Source organism: Musca domestica, unplaced genomic scaffold (genome assembly GCF_030504385.1).
Source record: "Musca domestica strain aabys unplaced genomic scaffold, Musca_domestica.polishedcontigs.V.1.1 544, whole genome shotgun sequence".
NCBI classification, from domain to species: domain Eukaryota; kingdom Metazoa; phylum Arthropoda; class Insecta; order Diptera; family Muscidae; genus Musca; species Musca domestica.
The window spans coordinates 115360-139236 of NW_026712354.1; the positions used below are offsets into that span (position 1 = coordinate 115360).

At 36.8% G+C, this 23877-nt stretch overlaps 1 long non-coding RNA gene across 1 annotated transcript in view; it reads left to right on the plus strand.

Annotated features, from left to right (window-relative positions):
* LOC101897966 (uncharacterized) overlaps positions 1-22277 on the plus strand; it is a 105265-nt gene extending 82988 nt beyond the window's left edge. Inside the window, exon 3 of the long non-coding RNA XR_225533.4 lies at positions 21076-22277. This is a non-coding gene — a long non-coding RNA (uncharacterized LOC101897966). The remainder of the gene's footprint in view (positions 1-21075) is intronic.
* Positions 22278-23877: the final 1600 nt, after the last annotated feature.

A 23877-nucleotide genomic window follows, 5' to 3' on the forward strand; every position in this document is an offset into this window, starting at 1 on the left:
TCGATTTTACTTTTATTGTGCATAAAAAGTATTATATCAGCTCAAATAAGATGATTTTTTTATGAAATTAGGTTCAGACACAAATGACTTCTTCAACTTTAGTAGAATACGATAGACACCTGCCAATAATTAGTTATTTTCGATGTTTTAACAATCACAGTTAGTGTATTTTTAGTCTTATAAATTCCCATAAAAACCCTTATTTGTTATATGTAGCTCTACTATATATGCAAAGCGGAGTAGGGTATCATAAAGTCGGCCCAGCCCAACTTTGAACTTTCTTTACTCTTTTTGTTTTAATAAGAAATTGAACTGGTCACTGGTTTCGAATTGAAACACATTCCAGTGAAAAGTGAGGGTAGGACCTTAGCGATGACAGTAATTGGAGATTATCGTTAAATGGGAATTAATCCAAAACCTAAAACTACATTGAACTATGATTGCAACGTTGTGCCCTTCACCTCTCAATAAATATTTAAAATGCTTAATTACAACAAATCCTTTATCAACTCTCTCCAATTATACATACTGCAAATAACCTACCTAGTTGAAGGCTAAAACTGGCGCTTAAGCAAAATTCTTTTTTTCTTTACTTAATTTACCCTTTGCTGGCAGGACAATGACATTGTTTTTCGCCCAGCACACATATATACACATACTAAACTCGATGGCCCTGTCGTCTGCTCGAAATTGCAAACCCAAATGACTGTATTCCCAACTACAGCTACTACCCCTGAGATTGCAGAGGTATATGTAGGAGCATTGGCCCAGCATGTTCCTGAACCCGAAACAAAAAACTAGAACCAACTGAACACTGCAGGCAAACGGCAATAATAATCCTTTAGCTGGAAGAAATTTACACATTTCAAAAGTTTTCTGGCGCTTTAAGCTGAGCTATGTGAGCTGACATTATACTTTGTGTTTTGTTGTTGGCTGTTGGTTGTTGCTGTTTTTTTCTTTTTGCTGTTCTTATTGTGTACCAAAAATTAAAACTCAAAAGTGAAAAAAATTACCCGGGCAAAGCTTATGTGCTTAGACTTAGTCATTCGTACACTCGCAATACAATTCCATGAAAATTGTCCAAAAAAGTAGGAGAAGAACGCAAAATAGAAACGACAAAAACAAAATAGAAGAAAGCAGAAACGTCCTTAGTGTACAATAACTTTGCCAAGTTTGGCATTAACAATGCCAACGCTTTCTCAAGAGTGAGAATGTCGAGTGTGTGTGTGTGTTCGTGCGTGTGTGAATAGGCTAAAGGAATTTCAAATGAATAACGTAATGTGAGGCGTTGTGCAAGTAGTAGAAAGTAGGTTCATGTGTTGGTGCGTATGAAGGGGGATTTTGTGTGAATGTGTGTGCATTTGTGGTGTATATGTGTGTGTGTGCGCGCATTTAAAGTAAATGGTAATGCATGTGTGACAGGGTAAGGCCTTGTGCGATTTGTTGGCAAACTGTAAGCACACTAAATGTCTAAAAGCGTCAAAACGGATACGGTAGTGGCAACAGGAATATACCCAATTCCCATAAGGGCTTTCCACATGTGTATTAAGATTTTTCTTATTAAAATTGAAATTATTATAAATATTATGTCAACAATAATATTTAACCGCAGAATACACCATGCAAAAAAAAAAAACGGACTAGAAAGTCCGAGATGCGAAAAAACATTATTTGGATAGAAGAACTTAGAAATGATATAAATAACCCTAAAGGGCAGAAAAGCCCCTATTCTCCCTATTCTATGATTCTCGATAACCTTAGGTACGTTGTGTAGCTTATTTTTGAGAATATATATCTTTACTAAAATATAACCAAAGGAATATCCCTTCCGCTATAATGTCGAAGTCTGATCTAAGTAGGTTCTGTTAGTCAGTTTTTTATACCCTCCACCATAGTATGAAGAGTATATTAAGTTTGTCATTCCACCTGTTACACCTGAAAAGTGTCTGTGCAATTCCACGTCTACGTATAACCCCCATATAACGATGCCTGCCGTTCGAAAGTTCGAAATGGATGCTATAGCCTATGACGTGAGATTGCCTGTACAAGTTCACGTCTTCGTGTAGCCCGATATAACGGTACCTCCCTATATTCGGTGTTTTGATGATTTTAACGGCATTATTCACCGGAATTGTTTCAAATTTGGTATTTGAAGTTCGTAATGAATACTACAGCCGATGACAGGATATTGTCTTCGTATAGCCCCATATAACGGTACCTCCCGATATTCGGTATTTTGATAATTTTAGCGACATTATTCAGCGGAATTGATTGCAGTTTGGTATTTGTAGTTCGTAATGGATCTGGGCCCGAATAGTGGTTGTGCAGGTCCACGTCTTCGTATAACCCCCATATAACGATGCCTCCCGATATTCGGTATTTTGATGAATTTAGCCGCATTATTCACCGGAATTGTTTCAAATTTGGTTTTTGAAGTTCGTAATGAATACTACAGCCTATGAGAAAAATTGTCTGTGTAGGTCCACGTCTTTAAAAGGAATTTAAAAAGAATTCTTATGGGATTTTATTTTTTTAAAAATTGCCAAATTCGTTCCAAATGATGGAGGGTATTCAAAATTCGGCCCGGCCAAACTTTTAGCTTTTTTACACTGCACTCATGCACAAAGAAACTGTTTTCTCCCCAGTCTTTAATCCCCGTTTTGCGACGTGAAACTTCCGCTCTATTCCCAAGTTCTGCTGTATTCCCATACAATTCAGAAAAATTCTTCATAGATTTTATTTAAATTTATAGTTTGGTTCATATACTTCATTGTTTAAATATTATTTTATGCAAATATTGACCTCGATTGTGCCTCAAATAGGGCATCCTCTTAGTCTTAGGTATAAGTGCTTCAATATTGTCTTTCAATAACACGATGTGTAACATAGACCGACGAGAAAAAAGTCTCGAACGTGAAATAAAATGTTCCCTCAACTGACCTTTCAATAAGTCCAGTTTTACGCGTACGGACATGTGACGGCGTCTTTTTTAACCACACGTCATGCAAATTATGCTCTTGTATTTTTGGCAAAAGAAAAGTTGGATAAAATCTCACGGAATCGCTCACCAATCACAGTTATGTTACGTAGGAAAGTGAAGTTCAATGATGCAAACTGTCTATAATCCGCACAAAACTGTGATTTATTCTCGATCCTTATAGCTTTCGTATTGCTTCTGACTGATTTGCACTTTAAAATCAATAATTTTCATTACTTGCGTACCCATTGGGCCAAAAATGAGCTTCGTAGCAAAATGGAAGAAGCGTGCGATGAATTTTCTTAGCATTTTTATAAAAAAATGCTTTATCTTAAAAATTTAAGAGGAGAATATTAACAACATTTTGTTTCAACAGGACGGCACTACTAACCACATTGCCGAAGAATCACTCAATTTTCCAAAATTTAGTAGAGCTCCACATAACAATTAAAAGTTTTTATGGGAGAATTCAATCATACACGCTATGATTATAATTATAATTCAAAGTTAAAAGGACTGAATATACCGAAGCATTTGTATCTTTTAAATTCGGACGTGTATTGCCCATTTGGTGCACAATTAATTTGAAATCGGATCATAATATATGACAGCTATATCCAAATCTGAACCGATCTCGATAAAATTTGGCAAAGATATTTTTGAGTTGTATTTGATATATTTCCCTGAATTTCGTTGCTACGGAGTGCATTTTACGGCTGTGGGTAACACATATAATAAATCGGGTGAACAATATATATGGGATCTATAGCTATATCTGAACGTATCTTCAAATTTGACATACTAGCTTTTAGACTCAGTTCGGTCATAAGTGTCAGATTCCATCTCATTTGGACGAATATTAGACGTTTGGTGCACAATAACAGTAAATCGGACGAAGTTATATATTAGAGCTATATCAAAATCCGAACCAATCTCGAAAAAATTTAGCAAATATATTTCTGAGCTGTATTGGCTACATTTCCCCAAATATTGTTGTTACAGAGTGCATATTACGGCTGCGGAGGACAAAAATGGGAGCTAAATCGACTCAGAATGTGATTCTATGCAGATCATCGAATGTAACTATGGGTCTATCTCGCTTCCTTCTCCATGTTACAAACAAATGGACAAAGACACAATAACCTTACCACTATGTGGTGTAGGGTATAAGAAATGCATAGATCTATATGTGGTATGTTCATCTCGCTCTACAAGATCTCTAATTAAACTCACTTCAGTACGACCAAGACAACTCTCTTCTGCTTGCCTATAAAAAGTCTCCCTTCAAACCATGTACAAATAATTCCTTTTGCTCGTCTATTAAGATTCCCAGTTCTTCTATGGAGACTTCCACACAATCATGTTTAACGACAGCTGTCGACCCGTGTATTGGAACTGCCTTTACCTCGTTCATTAAGACTCGCTCCACATCACCAATTGGGACTTCCTTTAGATCATCAATACAGACTATTCCTTCCAGCTCTACTACATATACAGAATTTCATCATCCAGCTCGTATTTATATATTTCTTACCTCCACCTCGTCTTCTTTAAACAAACGCTCTAGCTCGTCAAAAAAAAACCTCTCTCTCTCTGCTCGCCTATAAAGACTACCTCTAGCTCGACTATAAAGAAAAGCCTTCAGCTTGTCTGCAAAGACTCCCTAGAGATTTATATGAAATCGCCAACTTTTTTATAAAGGCATCCTCCGGCTCGGTTATACAGAACGCCAACAGCTGTTCTGAAGCTAAAGACGTCCTTCAGACCATCCAGCTTGTCAATACAAGGGTCGAAAGCTAGCACATACAGTTCCTCAATAAGGAACCCCTCTCAGCTCGTTTACAGAGACTACCTCCAGTCTGACTATAAAGACCCCTCTGTTTTTATATAAAGTCTGCCTCCAGCTTGTCTATAAAGTCTTCAGCTTTTATGTAAAGACTAGCTACAGTCCCCCATCAGCTGGCCTATAGTGTCTGACTCCACCTCGTCTATAAAGATGCTATCCAAATCGTCTATAAAGTTTACCTCCAGCTCGTAAATAAGCTGCATTCCGCTCGTTTGTAAAACTCGCTTCGGCTCGTTTTTAAAGCCTGCATCTCTCCCTTTAAGTCACCCATAAATACTATCTCCTGGACTCCTCTTCAATGAAAACTCCCATATACATATTTACATATGTGTTTATGTGTCTCCATCAGCATAAAAGGTTTGAGTTAAATAACCAAGAAAATTCCAAACAGAAAACAAAAAGAAATCTGTAAGCAAAATACCAGCCAGCAAGCCAACAACAAACATCAAACAATAGCATCCATGAAAATCGTTAACAACGAATCACAGTGAGGGCATAATACGGCATTAGCAGCATACTTTTGCTGTTATGCTTTTTTATTGTCATTGTTTTTGTCGTTCTCGTCCTCATGCTCATCGTTGGTGCTGTTGTTTTGCCCGTTGCTCTTCTAACATACTTAAATTGTTTAACTGTCTCTTTTATTTGACTTCGTTCTTACTCATTTTCATATTCCCCCCCACTGGTGTTCGTTCCATTCAAGCCAACTATCCTGATGTGTTAGTTGTCGTTGGTAGCTGGGCGGAAAAGGATATACTTAAATATACATTAAGTATTATATTACAAGCAAGCGAGAATTTTATTCTTTAGTTGGAAACTTCTTCTAACTCTATCCAAAGATCTCTTTGCTACACTTGTAGTGAGAGTGTGTGTGTCGGACCGTAGCTTTAATTATATGCGTCTGGGTAGGAAAGGATTCTTGGCCTACCCTCAGCCAATGTGACAACAGCCAAAAAATGTATATATTAACACATAAACATTTTCGGCTGTAATATGTCGACAAATTTAAGGTAATGAGTGCATACAAATGCAATTAAACACATACACTCTCACAGAGAAAAGAATGTGATGCCAAGAAAAAGAAAAAAAAACGGGGTCATATGGAAGCAAGAAAAGAGTAATACCATCAAAGAAAGATGGCACTTTTTTGCTTTGAATATTGTTTTCGTGAATATGTTCATTGTATTTCGTTATTCGTTCGTTCTTTGTATGTGTGTGTGTGTGAGAGAGTTTATGGGAAAGCCATAGAAATATAATTATCATCAAAGTTAATTGCATGTACGTACAAATTAATATATAAATTGGGGATAACATGAAGGCAGTAAGAATGTGAAAATTATAATTCGGTCATTGAGAATGAGAATGGGCGCAACATAGCTATTGTCTGTAGTAAGCCATGAAATAAATGGTTGGATGAAAAGCACAAGTAATTAGATGACATACTTGAATGTGAAATTTACAGGGTGAGATAAAAAAATGCAACAAAGTCAAACGCCATAATTTTCACTTTTTTTTAATTTTATTCAATGAAAGCAAAAAATGTCGGAAATAGCATCAAATTTAGAATAAGTTTAGATTTGTTCAAATTGGCCACCTTTGTCACGAATTATGTCCTCCAAACGGCCAATAATACCGTCACACGCTGCCCGAATGGTGCTCTGCGGCATTTAAGTCCATTCCAGGCTTACTTGAGGTGATCGACATTTTTATATTTTTAGTGCCAACCTTGCTTTCTAAAATACTCCATACAATAGTCCAACGGATTGGTATCCGGAGATTTTGGTGGCCATTGTGCGCTGGAAATGATGCGAGGAACCTCATTTTGTAATCATTCTTGGGTGGTGTCTAGATGGAATGTCCAAGGTCTGCGCATGCCCAAGGCTTTAATACGCCCTCCAGAATGTTTTCGGGATAATATTGGGCATTTATTCTGCTGCCACGGTCGATAAATACGAGTGGAGAGCGACCATCGGCTGTTATGGCGGTCCACACCATCACCATGGCCGGCGCTTGAGTTCTGGTGGCCAACCGAAGGTGCAAAAAAAATATTGTGCTGTCAATGGAATAATTTTTACAGTTATCAGCTTGGAAATGACAGCAGTCTGAATTTGGTTGCAGTTTTTTCATCTCACCCTGTATTTAAAACCAGTAAGGAAAAGTCAAAAATCAGGCGGGGCCGACTATAGAATACCCTATATCACTATGCATATTTAGTAGAGCTCCGGTAACAAAATAATTTATTTCAAGTAGATCATACCACCTATCAACATTTGGCTTTAGATCAGTTATAGTTTGCTATAGAGTGCACGATATCACTTGGAGAAGGATTATATTGAAAACATTTATCGGAGCCGAGTTGCCCATAAATGGAAACGTATACCCCGAAATTCACTCCATTTCAGCTGATATCAGCCATTATGTGCACAATAAATCTGAAATCGGATTGAGGATATACATGGAAACTATATCCAAATATTAGCCGTGGTCGATAAAGTTTGGCAAAGGTATTTCCGAGCTTTATAAGATATCTGCTACCAAATATCATTGTTGACGAATGTATATTACGAATGTAAGGGACTTAAAAACCTAATCGGATGAAACATATATATTGGAGCTGTACCTATATCTGAACCAATTTTCTCCGAATACGATGTACTTGCTTCTGGACAAAATTCGGTCGGATGTACCAAAATTCAGGACTTTTGGACAGATATTGGCCATTTGGCGCACAATTACCCAGAAATCGGTTGAAGATATATGTGTGACCTATATCCAAATCTGGGTCGATCTGCATCTGATATTTGGTACCAAAGATCATTGTTGTGAAATGCATATTACGCTTGTGAGCACTTTAAACCCCAAATCGGATAAAACATATATATGGGAGCTACGTACCAATACAAAATTGCAGAGAGAGAGAAAGAGCCTCGCCAGTTTATTCAGAGAGGGCGAGAGTGACGACCTTCGGCTCGCATATAAAGCCACTCGGCCTTCAGCTCGTCGATAGAGCTATTAAAGACGATCATCATCAGCTCTCCTACGAAAGACGACCATCGTTGGCTCGTCTATGGAAAACAACCATCAGTAGCTCGTCTGCGAAAGACGACCTTTCAGCTCGTCTATGAAAGACGATCATGAGCTCGTCTATGAAAGACAGTCATCAGCTCGTCTATGAAAGACGGTCATCAGTTCGTCTATGAAAGACTGTCATCAGTTCGTCTATGAAAGACGGCCTTCACAGCTCGTCTATAAAGGCGGGCTTCACAGCTCGTCTATAAAGACGACCTTTCACCTCGCCCATGAAAGTCGACCAGCAGCTCGTCTATGAAAGACGAAAAGCAGTTCCTGTATGAAAGACGACCAGCAGCTCGTCTATGAAAGACGACCATCATAAGCTCACCTATGAAAGACGACCATCATTTATGACCATCGTTTATGAAAAACGACCATCAAATCCCGACCCCGTCTATAAAGACGACCTTTCAGCTCGTCTATAAAGAAGGGCTGAAGAGCTCGTCTTTAAAGACGGGCTTCGCAACTCATCTATAAAGACTTTCACTTTATCTTGCCTATAGACTCCGAAGCCATCAGCTCGTCTATAAAGACAGGCTTCACAGTTCATCTATAAAGACGGGCTTCACAACCCGTCTATAAATATGGGCTTCACAACTCGTCTATAATGAGGGCCTTAATCGGCTCGTTTATAAAGACTGGCCTTACAACCTGTCTATAAAGACGGGCTTCATAACCCGTCTATGAAGACGGACTTCACAGCTCGTCTATAAAGTCTCCATCTAACTCGACTATAAAGGCTCCATCTAACTCATATATTAAAACACCCCTCAGCTAGTCTATAGACAGCGCCTAGACTTCCGTCGTCTATAAAGACGGGCTTCACAAAGTCAAGCTTCACAGCTCGGCTATAAAGATGACCAGCAGCTCGTCTATGAAAGATGACCAGCAGCTCGTCCATGAAAGACGGCTCGTCTATGAATGACGGCTCGTCTATGAATGACGGCTCGTCTATGAATGACGGCTCGTCTATGAATGACGGCTCGTCTATGAAAGATGGGTTTCAGCTCTTCTAAACGCTTCTTCAAAACGGGACTTCAACTCTTCTATTGAGACGGACCTTCAGCTCGTCTATAAAGACTCCTGCTCGTCTATAAAGACTCCATTTAACTCATCTATGAAGACTCCCCTCAGCTGGTCTATAGGCAGCTCCTAGTCTTTTGTAAATTTCCACTCTATCTGGATCCTCTATAAAGTCTTTCACTGGCTTAGGTTGAATTGAATTTTACCGTAACGATCTACCGAATTCCATAGTTGGTTTTTTAATATCTGTACAAGTGATTTCCATATCATTAATTATTTACGTTGTTGTAGTTTTTGATAATCTTCTTCCATTGCAAATTTCTCTATTCTTTAGTTAAACGGTGCTCAATATTTCCAATGAAGCCAGCTCGACGATAGGGTCGCTGTGCAAAGTGGAACAATAAAAAAATACTAAATGGAAAAATATTACGAAATAGATTAAAAATCTGTGATAAGCTCTGGATAGGCAAAGGGTGGGGTGGTGTGGAGGATGTGGAAAAGACAAAGCTGTGTAAGGTTGTGTGGCCAAATACATTATTTTGCAATTTACACAATGAAAATAGCCTGGCACAATATCAGGATTTTGAAACAATTCTGGCCGCAATCGAATGCGCCCGACAAACGGTAAAACCACAAATGACTATCGCAGCAGCAGCAACAAAAGCAAAGGGAATATAATAAAAAACAATAACAAGGACTATAATTTACAAAAAGAGAAGAGCCGCTGCCGGAACAGATAAACCTTAAATACACACACACTCTCACCATTGAGCAAAAAAATATACACAGGACATTGGCATACAAGGAAGACCTTTGTCTTTTGCTCATTGGTTATACTGTAAAGTCGGCATAAACCATGCAGACCACAAGAAAAAAAGACAGAAATTAAGGGACAAAAAATAACCAAATAAAATAGAAAAAAATTGAAACCATCAATGGACCACACAATTGTATCTGTGGCCAAATATCTTTACCAATAAAACGTTGCTCTCCACTCTGCCTGTGAATAAATGTCACCGTGCATAAAAGGGACACAGACACAGAGATAAAGATACTGAAAACGAGATCCTGGCTAAATGGAGTAAACCCAGGAACACTATCACTCGGTCATTTATCTTTATATGAATAAAAATGTTAAATAGCGGCAGCAATGGTAGGAAAGTAGCGCAAGCTAAAGTAGGAAGGAGTTATATTTGTAAACGGCCATACTAGCTACCATGGAATGAGTGTAAAATCTTAGATTTGAGTATCAGTGCTTTGTTTTCAATGCTTTATTTTCGCCTGAGTGAAAATAAAACTAATATTTTTTAAACTCGTACTGAATATAGATAGGAATGGAGTGGCTAGTTAAATAGCTTTTAATGGTTTTACAATATCTTTTGTGGCCTTAATTTGGAAATATGAAGTGATAATTTGTCTTAAATTTCGTTTTGACCTCGAGAAGTGGTATGGTATTGAAATTGGTATTCTAAGCAACTATCTTTCGAGAGTTCATACAGGGTGAAATAAAAAACTGCAACAAAGTCAAACCCCACAATTTTTAATTTTCTTTTAATTTTTATTGAATTTTATTGAATGTTGCAAATAGCATCAAATTTTTAGAATAAGTTTAGATTTGTTCGAATCGGTCACCTTTGGCACGAATTATGACCTTCAAACGGTCAATGAAACCGTCACACGCTGCCCGAATGTTGCTTTGCGGTATTTTGGCCCATTCCCGGCGAAGCACTTGCTTGAGGTGATAGACATTTTGGTATTTTGTAGTGCCAACGTTGCTTTCTAAAATACTCCAGACACAATAAGCCAACGGATTGGTATCCGGCGATTTTGGTGGTCATTGTGCGCTGGAAATGAAGCAAGGAACCTCATTTTGTAACCATTCTTGGCTGGCGCGTGCTGAGTGCGATGGTGCTGAGTCCTGTTGGAATTTTTAAGGTCTGCGGCCAAAATGTTTGCGTGCTCAAGGCTCTTCAGAATATTTTCGCAATATTAACTGGCATTTATTCTGATGCCACGGTCGATAAATACGAGTGGAGAGCGACCATCGGTTGTTATGGCGGCACATACTATTACCATGGCCGGCGCTTCAGTTCTGGTGGCTAGCCGAAGATGCACATTTTCAGCTGACCTCTTTGGCAAGTAAACACAATCATTTTGTTTGTTTACAAACTACTGGACAACTAATGTTTTCCCATCGGAGAATACCAAATTCGGCAGTTTACCACTTTCGTCCTAGCGAAACAACTCTTTAGCTCTTTGAGTCTATTTTCGTTCTGTTGCGGTGTAAGAACTTGCACTTTTTGGAATTTCAATGGCTTTACACCGAGCTCATTTTTTAGTATTTTCTGAATGGAATAATGCAATATATTCAGCTCACGAACCATTTTCGGCCACTGCAGTGCGGGTTTCGATCAAGTCGCTTCTTTACTTTTCGAACCATTTCTGCTGATGTTGTTGTTTTCTTCCGCCCACTTCCTTGACGTCGTGCTACGCTATGAGTATTACGATAACGAGCGATGGTACAGGACAGACTATCGCGCTTGAATTTCATCACGAATAACTTTTTTTCTGGAAATTTCTTACTAAAATGCTTTTGTATACTTGTGAAGAATATAATGAATTGACACTGGAACAATTTCAACAGCTGTTGGACGAGTGGCTTGGAAATGACAGCAATCTGAAATTGGTTGCAGTTTTTTAATCTCTCCCTGTATATGAATGTATAGAATGACTTATCTAGTTGGAAGATCGATATGCGATGTAATATATCTAGAACCAATCAGAAATAAGTTATGCGTGAAAATTGACAAACATGTTGTTATCGATGTTTCCTTGCTTTTGATATCTCAAAGATTTTGGTCCCAATTTCGAACTGAATTTGATGTCTCTTGTTTTTAGTGGGAATTTAACTGAACTCAAATATTATTCAATGTAGGAAAACTTCACATTTAAGGGATTGCGATAAGAGCTATTTTGACCATAAATGATATTCTCACAAGGTGGAGTGTAGAAAAATTCCGCTCCATCAAAGTTGGGTGCCATCTCCAATAGAAGACTGTCATATGTGTATGACATTAATAATCACTTAAAATTATCACCGAACGCTCAATATAAGCGTTGATTAAGCGTATGGAATACTAAATTTATATTATGCTGCTACTTTTCCCCAATAGAAACCAGTAAGGAACGTCCCGAAATTCACTCCATTTGGGCTGATATAAGCCATTATTTGCACAATAAACTTGAAATTGGATTAGGGATATTTTGGAACTATATCCACATCTTAGCCGATCACAATAAAATTTGGTAAAGATATTTCCGAGCTCTATAAGATACCTAGTACCAAATATCATTGTTATCGAAAATATATTACGAATTTGAGGGACTTAAACACGAAATCGAATGAATCTTATATGTGGGAGCTATAGCTATATCTGAACCTATTTTCCAAATTTTATGTACTTGCTTCTAGACCATATTCGGTTGGATGTGCCAACATTTAGGTCGCTTGGACTTATATTGGCCATATGTGTGCACACAATTAAACCTAAATCGATTGAAGATATATATGAGAGCTATATCTAAATCTGATCCGATTATCACCAATTTCAACAGAGTTCGTCCCTGGACCAAACAAGTATTGTTTGGAAATTTTCATCTCAATTGGATAATAAATGCGACCTGTATTGTGTTCACAAAAACACATGGACAGACGGACCGACGTACATGCATAAATCGACTCTGAAAGTGATTCTATGAAGATATTCAAAAGTATCCAGTAAATAAAGTTCTAAAATCGGGCGGGGCCGACTTTATGATACCCTACACCACTTTGCTAATTTTGTAGATCTCCACATAACAATTAAAAGATTTTATGGGAAAATTTAATCATACACGCTATGATTATAATTATAAGTTAAAGTTCAAAGGACTAAATATGCCGAAGCATTTGTATATTTTAAATTCGGACTTGTATTACCCATTTGGCGCAAAATTAATTTGAAATCCGCAAAATATATATATATATATATATATATATATGTGAGCTAATCCAAATCTGAACCGATCTCGATAAAATTTGGCAAAGATATTTCTGAGCTGTATTTGATATATTTCCCTGAATATAATTGTTACGGAGTGCATATTACGGCTGTTGGTAACAAATACAAAAAATCGGATGAACAATATGTATGGGAACTATAGCTATATCTGAACCGATCTTGGCATAATAGCTTCTAGACTCAATTCGGTCACATGTGCCAAATTCCATCCAATTTGGGCAAATATTAGACGTTTGGTGTACAATAAAATGTAAATCGGACGAAGTTATGTATAGGAACTATATCCAAATCTGAACCGTTCTTGATAAAATTTAACAAAGGTATTTCTGAGCTGCATTTGATATATTTCCCCAAATATTGTTGTTGCACAGTGCATAGTACGGCTGCCGAGGACAAAAATAACAAATCGGATGAACAATATATATGGGAGCCATAGCTATATCTGAACCGATTTCGATCAAATTTGGCATACTTATTTTCAGGCCTAATTTGGTTGTATGTGCAAAATTCCATACTATTCGGGCTGATATTACACGTTTGGTAAAAGGCAAATCGGAAGAAGATATATATGGGAGTTATATATAAATTTTTACCGATTATCTCCAATTTCAATAGGGTTCGTCCTTGGGCCAAATAATTGATCTGTGCAAAATTTCATCTGGATAGGGCGATAAATGTGATCTGTACTTTGTTTACAAAAATACATGGACAGACGGACAGACAGACCACAAAGTGGTATAAAAATGTATAAAAATGTATCAATTATGGCGTTTTACTTTGTTTCATTGTGAAGGCCTAAAAAGATCGGAATTAACGCTGTTTTGGCCGGAATTTTTCAATAATGGTCAAATAATAATAATATCATATAGACTATTTATTTATTTTTTTTTTTTAATCTGAGTAACAAATAAAAATACTAATCTGGTTAAGATGTGGACCTGTATATGAAATTCTTGTCAAAGGTAATGCAAAGACGTGTACCTGCATAGACAATTTTCGGTTAAGACTGTAGCACCCACTACGACCTTGAACTATGAAATTTGAAACAATTCCGGTGGATAATGTAGCCAAAATCATCAAAATACCGAATATAGGGCGGTCTCGTTATATGGGACCTATATTAAGATATGAACCTGATCAGGCAGTTTTCTGTGGGTGCAGCCTGCATTACCCATTATGAACTTGCAATACGAAATTTGAAAAATTCCGGATAATAACGCTGCTAATATCATCAAAATACCGAATAAAGGGAATCATCAGGGATATATGGGGGATATATGAAGACGTAAACTTGCATACGCAATTTTTCTGTCATTAAGAACTTTAAATTCTGAATTATAAACATTTTCGATGAAAAGTGTGACATAAATCTTTCAAATACCGAATATCTGGAGGTATAGTAATATGAGGACTATACCAATATTTGGACCTATATTGGCAGCTCTAAGCAAGATGCTTTCTTACATAATGGAAACACAATCTGCCAATTTACAACATTTTCAAAATTGTTACTAAAACACCCAAAAAAAACCCTTAAATTAGTCGTAACAGTTATATGGGGCCATACCAATCCTTGGATCTACATAGCCCATACCAAAAGTACTATAAACCTGACTCACATCTGGGAAAAATTGTATCAACCTACTTTACTTCGTTCGTAGTTATTTCCAGAGACAATCGGACAGACAGCGCTAAATCGACACAGAATTTTATGCTGATCAGGAATATATTTATGTTACTGGATATAAATTTACATTTCGAGGTGTTACTAACTGAATGCCAAATACTATGGTGGAGGGTATAAAATGGCCTAACACGAACTATTGGAACCATTTCTAAGGTGCACTTTTTGCTGACAAAATAGTGGCACTTACCGGTCTGAGCCCTTTCAAGAGTTTACGATTTTGTCGAGAAGTGATTTAAATAATTTAAATATTTCCGATTGAATGACAACGTTAATTTATTTCATACAAAAGTTATTGACCAATTCACCTGCTAATTATTATCCGATAGCCTTTCAAAATAGTGTGTTTTTACCCTTTCCTAAGCTCGAACCTGGCTCAACCCATCTTTAATCAAGGTTGGGCGCCATCTTCAATAGAAGAGGGCCACATGTGTATCAAATTAAACTCTTTTAAAATTATCTCTAACGGGCCAATATAAAAATTCGTCGAGCATTGATTAAGAGTATACAACACTAAATTTAAGTTATACTGCTATTTTTCCACAATAGAAAAGAAGTTAAGTTATGAACACCAAAAACGAATGACGTTACTTTTGGCTGTTGCAGTTTCCGTTAAAGTAAACCAAATTAAAATAATTACTGATATAAATTACTTAATTCTCTCCAATATATCAAAATAATTATTACCACATCATGAAATTAAAATAACCCCAAAGTAGTCATCCCCTTATTTCTTGCACTTTTCATCATCCTGACGTAAGTTAGGTTAACCTGTTGTGAACTTTTTAAATTATTTCAATTAAATGACCAGAAAAAATACGTCCATGAAATTGCATTTTTTCGACAACACTCAATTGTTTCAAATAACACAAATATGTACTTCTACTAGTTTGTCATAGGAAGTTTACGATTATATATTTTTTTCTTGCAACTCTCAACTGTTCTACTGACGTAGATTTTGCTTTGCGTCTGCTCGGTTGGTTGGTTGCATTCAAAAGCGTGTTAGTAGTTGTAATTGTTTACTATTATTGGTTTTTGTCAACACAGCCAGGTCAGGCCGGGTCGGGATGGCGGTTGTGATGCCTCTGTTTGTATTTTAGTATGTTTTTGAATCCTTTGTTATCCTGTTGTTCTGGCTTTTCTACTCCATAAGGATCGAGTTGCGTTTTTTTGTTGTGTGTTGTGTTGCTGTGTTTCTATTGCAATTTTAATTACTTTAATGAAAGTTTTAATTGCATAATGGTATCAACACATACATACCATACACATACCTACAGATTTGCAAAACAATGTCACCAACACATATATGCATACAGACAGGCAAACAAACATATATACAGTCACCCAGACAAACCAACAATACAGACAATAAGAACTAAAATCCTTAATGAGTTTTACTGTCATGGTTTTTCAAACCGTTCTCATTTTTCCGGCAGTTATTGCTTTGAGCCAACTATGTATTTGTGTGTGTGTGTGTTAGTGCAAATACTACCACTACTGTTGAACACAAGTGCATTTGCACATATATGCCAGTGTGTGTGTTTATAATTTTTTTCGTTAGCAAATAAACAATGTGTACACACATTAACATGTGTGGGTGTGTACGTGTATGTGTGTGTGCATGCGTTAGAGTTTGTTTATAAATTGTAAATTCATTGTAGCAGCCAGTTTTTGTTTATGGTTCGTTTGCCAGCAATTGTTTTTCTGCCAAAGTCGTGGTAATAGCACTACTTTTTTCTGCTTTTGCTGTTGTTGTTGCTGCTGTTATTGTTTCAAATAAACTAGAAAACGTACTATTTCGTACTTTTATTACTGTTCTCAACTTTCTGCTATTTTGTTTTATTTTATTTTTTCTATATTGAAACACTGCGTAATACATTTATTTGTTTTGCTTTGCGGTACTTTGATAAATGTTTTCTATGTGCGTTGTGCGTGTTTTATAAGCTTAGCTCAGTGCAAGAGTGACAGTATTACAGGAGACTGGTGTAATCGACTCATTTAATGAGTTTACCATCACATGATTAAATGGAGTTTTTTTGGCGACATACATTTTTGGTGAATTAGAAAAACACACGCTGTACATTCCGTTTGTAACACCTCGGACCGGAATTATTTCAAATTTTGTATTCGAAGTTCGTAATGAATACTACAGTCTATGTCAGAAAATTGCCTTGGCAGGTCTACGTCGCCGCATAGCCCCCATATAACGGTACCCCCTTATATTGGGTATTTTGATGATTTTGGCGACATTATTTACCGGACAGACAGAAAATTGTCTGTGCAGGCTTCTGAAAAATATAGCCCCCATATAACGGTACCTCACGATATTCGGTATTTTGATCGTTTTTGCCACATTTTCCCATGAGTATGTCTGAAAATTGGCATTTGTTGTCATAATAGATTTTAATGTTTCATTTACCCTAAGATAGAGGGAATTAAAAGTTCGGCTCGGAACTTGTTTAACACTTGCGGTAGGATACAAATTCGCCAATTTCGGAAATTTTTTATACCCTCCACCATACATAGTATGGAGGGTATATTAAGTTCGTCATTCCGTTTATACCTCATCGAAATAATAATTTTAGACCCAACAAAGTATATGTATTCTTAATCAGCGTAAAATTCTAAGACGATTTAGCCCTGTCCGTCCGTCTGTTGTAATCACGCTACAGTCTAAACAAATTAAGATAGGAAGCTAAAATTTTGCACAGATCTCTCTTTTGTCTGCAGGCAGGTCAAGTTCGAAGATGATTTATATCGATCCACAATATCGTATAGCCCCTATATAACTGTACCCCCCGATATTCGGTATTTTGATGATGTTAGCCACATTTTTCAATGGAATTGTCTGAAATTCCACACAAGAAGTCCCTTGTGAGTATTTTATCCCCTGAGGGAGAATTGTCCACGATATCGTATATCACCCATATAACGGTATCCCCCGATATTCGTTACTTTATAACTCGGAAGAGAATTATCTATATAGGTCCACAATATCATATAGCACCAATATAACGGTACCCCCGATATTTGATATTTTGAAGATTTTATCCACATTTTTCAACGGAATAATCTAGAATTCTACACAATGAGTTCTTTTTGAGTTCTTTACCCCCTAAAAGAGATTTGTCTATATAGGTCCACGATATCGTATATCCCCCATATAATAGTAACCTCCGATATTCGGTATATTGATGATTTTAGCCACATTTTTCAATGGAATTGTCTGAAAGTCCACACAAGGAGTTCTTTGTGAGCGCTTTATCCCCTGAAAGGGAATTGTCTATATAGGTCCACAATATCGTATAAACCCCTATACAACGGTACCCGATATTCGGGTATTTTCCAAATAGTATTGTCTGAAAATCCGAAATCGGTATTTTGATGAGTTAGCCACATTTTTCAACGGAATTGTCTGAAAATATACACAAGGAGTTCTTTGTGAGCACTTTGCCCCAGACATAGATTTGTCTATACAGGTCCACAATATCGTATATCCCCTCATATATCGATAACTTCCGATATTGGGTGTTTTAGAGATTTTAACAGAATTTTGAATGGATTTTATTTTTTGAAAATTTGCTAATTCCTTCCAAATCGTGGAGGGTATTCAAAGTTCGGCCCGGCCGAACTTACTGCTTTTTGACTTGTTTAATATCGGCTTAATTTTGCAATGCCTGTCAATTTTATGAGTTTCATTCCTGAGTTTTGCAGCCAAAGGGATTGCTTGTTGATACACCTTGCCAGTTTAGTAGGTGAGTTTATTCTGGTGCCAAGAAAAGGTTGCCCAACATGCGGTAAAAATGGCGCCCGAAGCTTACCGCTCTATTGATTATTGACTCAATGAAAAGAACTGCGGACCGAATACAGTTGGAATTAAAACTTGATGATTCAATAACTCCAAAAAGGGTTTTCCGAATTTAATTCCAATTACGTAGGTTGTCCTCCGTGTCCACTTATTACAATAGGAAAAGATTAAAGATTTAGAGATAGTTCCATACACCGACTAAGTCTATGCTTTCACGAACTCAAAGAATTACATATTCTCCAGAAGTCTGTCATAATTTGTTAGCGAATTAACTGTTTATTAGGCCTTGAGATTATCTTTGGCTGGCAGTATCGACTCAATTTAGCATGTCTTTAGATTTCTATGGGGTTCATTAATGAATTTTGCAGTTAAGGGGAGTGTCTGCTTATACAGATTGCTAGCTAGATTCTGGTGCCAAATGAAGAGATTCTCCAGCATGCTATAAAAATGGCGCCCAACGTAGGCAGTTACGTAGGTTTTCCTCCGTATCCACCTATTAAATAGGAAAATAGGAAAAGATTTAGCCGGTCCCGTTGGAGATGGCTCCAAACACCAACTTTTAGGGACTCAAAGAAGTACATATCCTCCAGAAATCGGTCTTAATTTGTTAGCGAATTGGCTGTTAGTTTGCATATCTTTGTTATCTTTGGCTGGAAATTTCGCTGCCGGAAATAGTTTCCATATCGGTTCTACTTGGCGGTGATGGTCGATCCTTATGGGGTTCATTTATGATTTTACAGTTAAGGAGATTAGTTGCAAGGCAAGGCAAGAGTTTCCTAAATTTAATTAATTTACTTAGATTGTCATCCTCTTTCACAATGGGAAAAGATTTAGACGGCCCTGTGGTTTCAAAGAATTCCATATTCACCAGAATTTTGGATATCGAGTTGGTTTTACATGATTCTCGCCTTGACGACTCCAATCATGATGCACCATTGCACCGGTGTCGCGATGTGTCGGTAAACGCCACTTTATAATCACACAGAGTTTTCTTACTGAGTTCCAGGTCTATTCAGCAGGTACCAATTCGAAGATCAGCTACATGGGCTTAATTCCCCTCTTGGTTAGGGGTTGAGAACTATCTTACATCTCTGCTGCCATATGAGTCACAGCATCCAGTGGAGAAGGCAACCCCATATTGAGGCGAAGCCATAGCTGGGTATAAACTGCAACTGAGTTGCACCCAAAACAGATACCTCTCTGTAGTTAAGCTAGATCAAAAGAAGAGTCTGCAGACCATATTCTGTTGTCGAAACTACTACCACTTTTTGTTTCATACAACATGCGACTGGTCACCAAAAATGGGACAGACACGATCGGGAAATAGGACGAGTGCAACTTACAAGTGCCACTCTGATAAATCAGTCTAATCACTGGGTTTACATAAGGAATTGATGAGAATTGAGATTCCCTGGGATCCCCCACTACCTTCGGTACCATAAAAAGAGGAAGTCCTGAATATAATGAAAGAAATTCTTTAATAAACCCTATCTCAACAAATAATTTTTGACTATGTACAGATGGCACCCAACCATTTCTGCAATGCCATTTTAAACTTAACCCGCATTTTTTTATTTTACCAATTATGATTAGGACAACCCTCAGAATTTTTAATTACAAGGATTCTTCATTGTCTGATTTTTTCTTTAAATTCATTCCTGTCATACTTTAAATGAAGTTAAAAAAATTTTTCTTACTCTGAGCAAACAAAATATTTGCAATACGCATGAGATGGCGCCCAACGTATATTACTATGTTCTTATATTTTTTTCTACAATTTCATATGGCGCCCAACCAATTTTACAAAGCCGTTTTACACTTAACTATTGTTCATTATTATATTATTGGCTGCGCTTAAAACGTCATCGAAATCTACAATTTAGTTCCTTCGGTTTATTAGCAATCCGGATTTTCAAAATTTTTTCAGTCATGTATCAAATGGAGTCGAAAAAAATACTTCTCCTCCGATCCCAAAAATATACTACACCTTTAACCTTTACGAAATCGATCTTAAGAAATCCTACCTTTAACCACCTACTGGCTGGATTATTTATGGGATCTTTACCTAAAATTATCATTCCGGTCGAGCTTAACAAATCGGTCGAGCCGTGTACTCGCTGAATTCATTTCTGTTGCCAAGTAAATTCAAAGCGTTCTTTAGTTGACATTTTAGTGACATTCGGCAGAATGTAGACTATGAAACATTTGGACTATGAAAATCCCCTTGTGGGGGAAAACGACTCCCACAGTACGCTTTGTTTTAGGCTTTGCCATACTTTTTGGAAATATGAGTCTCCAATTTACCTGCTTGAATAATTCCTCATTATGCTACCGGATTCTGATGGTCGAGGTATTCCAATGCAGTGTTTAATTGTTAAACAAATACTTTAAAACAATTTTCGTAAAATCACAATTTCAGTAAATTTTAACTATTTAAGAAATCGGCTAAAAGCTTTGGTTTTGATAGAGAAAAAGTTTACGCTTAAACCATTTAAAAAGATTTTTATAAATACTTTTTATTGTTAATTTTATCTGCTTGTCTCATCCCATCCCCCAAACCTAAATACTCTGAACTTAATCCTCGCTTTTTTATTTGTCTCTTTATAGAAAACTAAGCTGCACATTCACATCCATTCAATTTGAACCAACGAGCGAGTGAACGAACCAACACATACATCATAGAGAGATAATAAATGCTACTAAATTTAACCCAGCATGTGTGTGTCTGTGTGTGAGTGAGTGGGAGAGAGACAGAGAAAAGACCATGCTTTAAAAGACAATTCAATTGACAATTTGGTTTAAATAAATCTACATAAAAATCCATAAAAAAAAACAGCTGGAATTGAATTGAATGGTAGATGAAATGAAATAAAAATCCGGCAAAAGGAAAGTAACAAAAAACTAAAGAGACAAAATAAGTGAACGAAATTGAGGGGAAAACGAAAGAGAGGGAGAGGAAAAATAAATGTGAGTGGTACAAGCAAGCGAAGCAAACGGTTAAAAAATAACAGCGATACACATAAACAGTAAAACGGAAACGGAAATTGTAAAATAAAAATCCGCACACAAATATACCCAAACGAACACACAGAGTGAATGGCAGATTATAAAGTAGATTCATAAAAAAGGCAACAAGAAACTTTGACAAAAAAAGTACAAGGACAATATCCTTGCAAAACAACCAAACCAAAGAATAAAGAAAACAAAACACAGAACAAACCAAACCAGCCAAGCCCAGCCCAGCAAGGACAACAGTACAAACCCCCTAGCATGCGGATGGTCCTTCGTCATTGAGGCCAAGTAACAAACAAACAAACAAACGAACGAACCAATAAACTGATAAACATTTACAGTTATAACTATCCTCTTTAAACAACTACTGCCACTTCCGGTTGACTGGTTATTGGTGTGCTCGACTTCGGTTCGTTATTTTTTTTCGCTGCTTCTCCGTTCATTTCAGTCGTTTGTCTGCCGTCGTGTTTTTTTTTTTTTCGTTTTGTGGCATATCTTAAGAAGTTTCTGACATTTACACAGTGTAGTCTACGTTGAACCGTAGGAAAAACACAACAACAACAACATAAACATGACGTCTTCGACGGCAATGCCAGCGAAAGCAATCAGAACAAAAACAAAAATCCTGCCGCCTTTAATAGCACCAACAACAACAATTGAAGCCACAACACCTCCACTTAGCAGTTATCGTCATCACAGCCACAAGCATGGACGCTGTGGAAGTGGCATCACGAGACAATATCCCCGACATCTGTTGGCTTACAGTCTGCTATCGATTTTGGTCGTATTGTGTTGGCTACCCGGTAAGTTATGCGAAAATAAATAATTCCAAAAAGAAAAATATTCATTAAATTGGGAGTTTAATAATTAAATGAAAAAATATGGAAAAATTCTACTTCAATGCAACTCCACCTGGCTTCTTTAAAAGAAATTGCAGATATTAGCTGATGATTCCGATTTTTGGAATTAGAATTCTAGGGAAAGAAAGAAAATAAATATATCTTATTTTTAAATCCTTCAAGGGATATTAGCCAAATTATAAACAAATAAATCTATGCATAAATCAATATAAATATATGAACCAGTAAGGAAAAGTCAAAAGTCCGGCGGAGCCGACTGTACATATGATACCCTACGCCACTATGCTTACTTAGTAGAGCTCCCGTAACAAAAGAATTTATTTAAAGTAGATCATACCACCTATCAACATTTGGCTTTAGAGCAGTTATAATTTCGTCGCGGAGGGAACTAATATATGGGAGGCATATCCAATTCGGAAGCGATTTTCACTAAATTTGACGGAGACATTTTAATCTTTTATACCAAATAACACTGCTATTGAGTGCATTATATCACTTCAAGAAAGTTTATACAAAAAAGAATATACATCGAAGCCGAGTTCCACAAAATGGAAACGTACGTCTCAAAATTCACTCTAATTAGGCTGATATTGGCCATTATTTACACAATAAACCTGAAAACGGATTAAGAATATATATTGGAGCTACATCCAAATCGGTGCCAATCTTGATAAATTTTAGCAGAGGTATTTCAGAGCTCTATAAGATATCTAGTACCAAATGTCATTGTTGTCGAATGCATATTACGAATATGAGGGACTTAAAACCCAAATCGGATGAAACATATTTACAGAAACTAGAGCTATATCTGAGCCGAATTTCAAATTTTATGTACTTGCTTCTAGACTGAATTCGTCCGGATGTGCCAAAATTCAGGTCATTTGGACTTATATTGGCCAGTTGGTGCACAATTAACTCGAAATCGGTTGAAGATATATATGGGAGTTATATCCAAATCTGAACCGATCATGACAATTTTGAGCTGAATTTGATATCTGGTACAAAAGATCATTATTGTGGAATGTATATTACACGCATGAGAGACTTTAAACCCCAAATCGGATACCAAACCGATTTATACCAAATTTGAAGAGCTAGTAATTGCCAAAAATTCAGCTGATATTAGTCATTTGGTGCACAATATCAGATAAAGATATATATGGGAACTATATCCTAATCTGAACCGATCTCTATAAAAATTGACGGAGTAACTAATGTCTGGAACCAAGATATGGAAGCTATATCCAAATCTTATCCAATCTTGATTAAATTTGGCAGAGGTATTTCCGGGCTGTATATCTGGTACCAAATATCATTCTGGTGGGTGCATATTACGAATGTGAGAGACTTGAGAACCAAATCGAATGAAACGTATATGTGTAATATCTGTACCGATTTTTACCAAATTTGATGTACTTCTAGATTCATTCGATCGGATGTGGCATTTGGACTGATATTGGCCATTTGGTTCACAATTAACCGATTTGGTGCACAAATCTCAATCGGATAATAAATGCAACCTGTATGTTTTTCACAA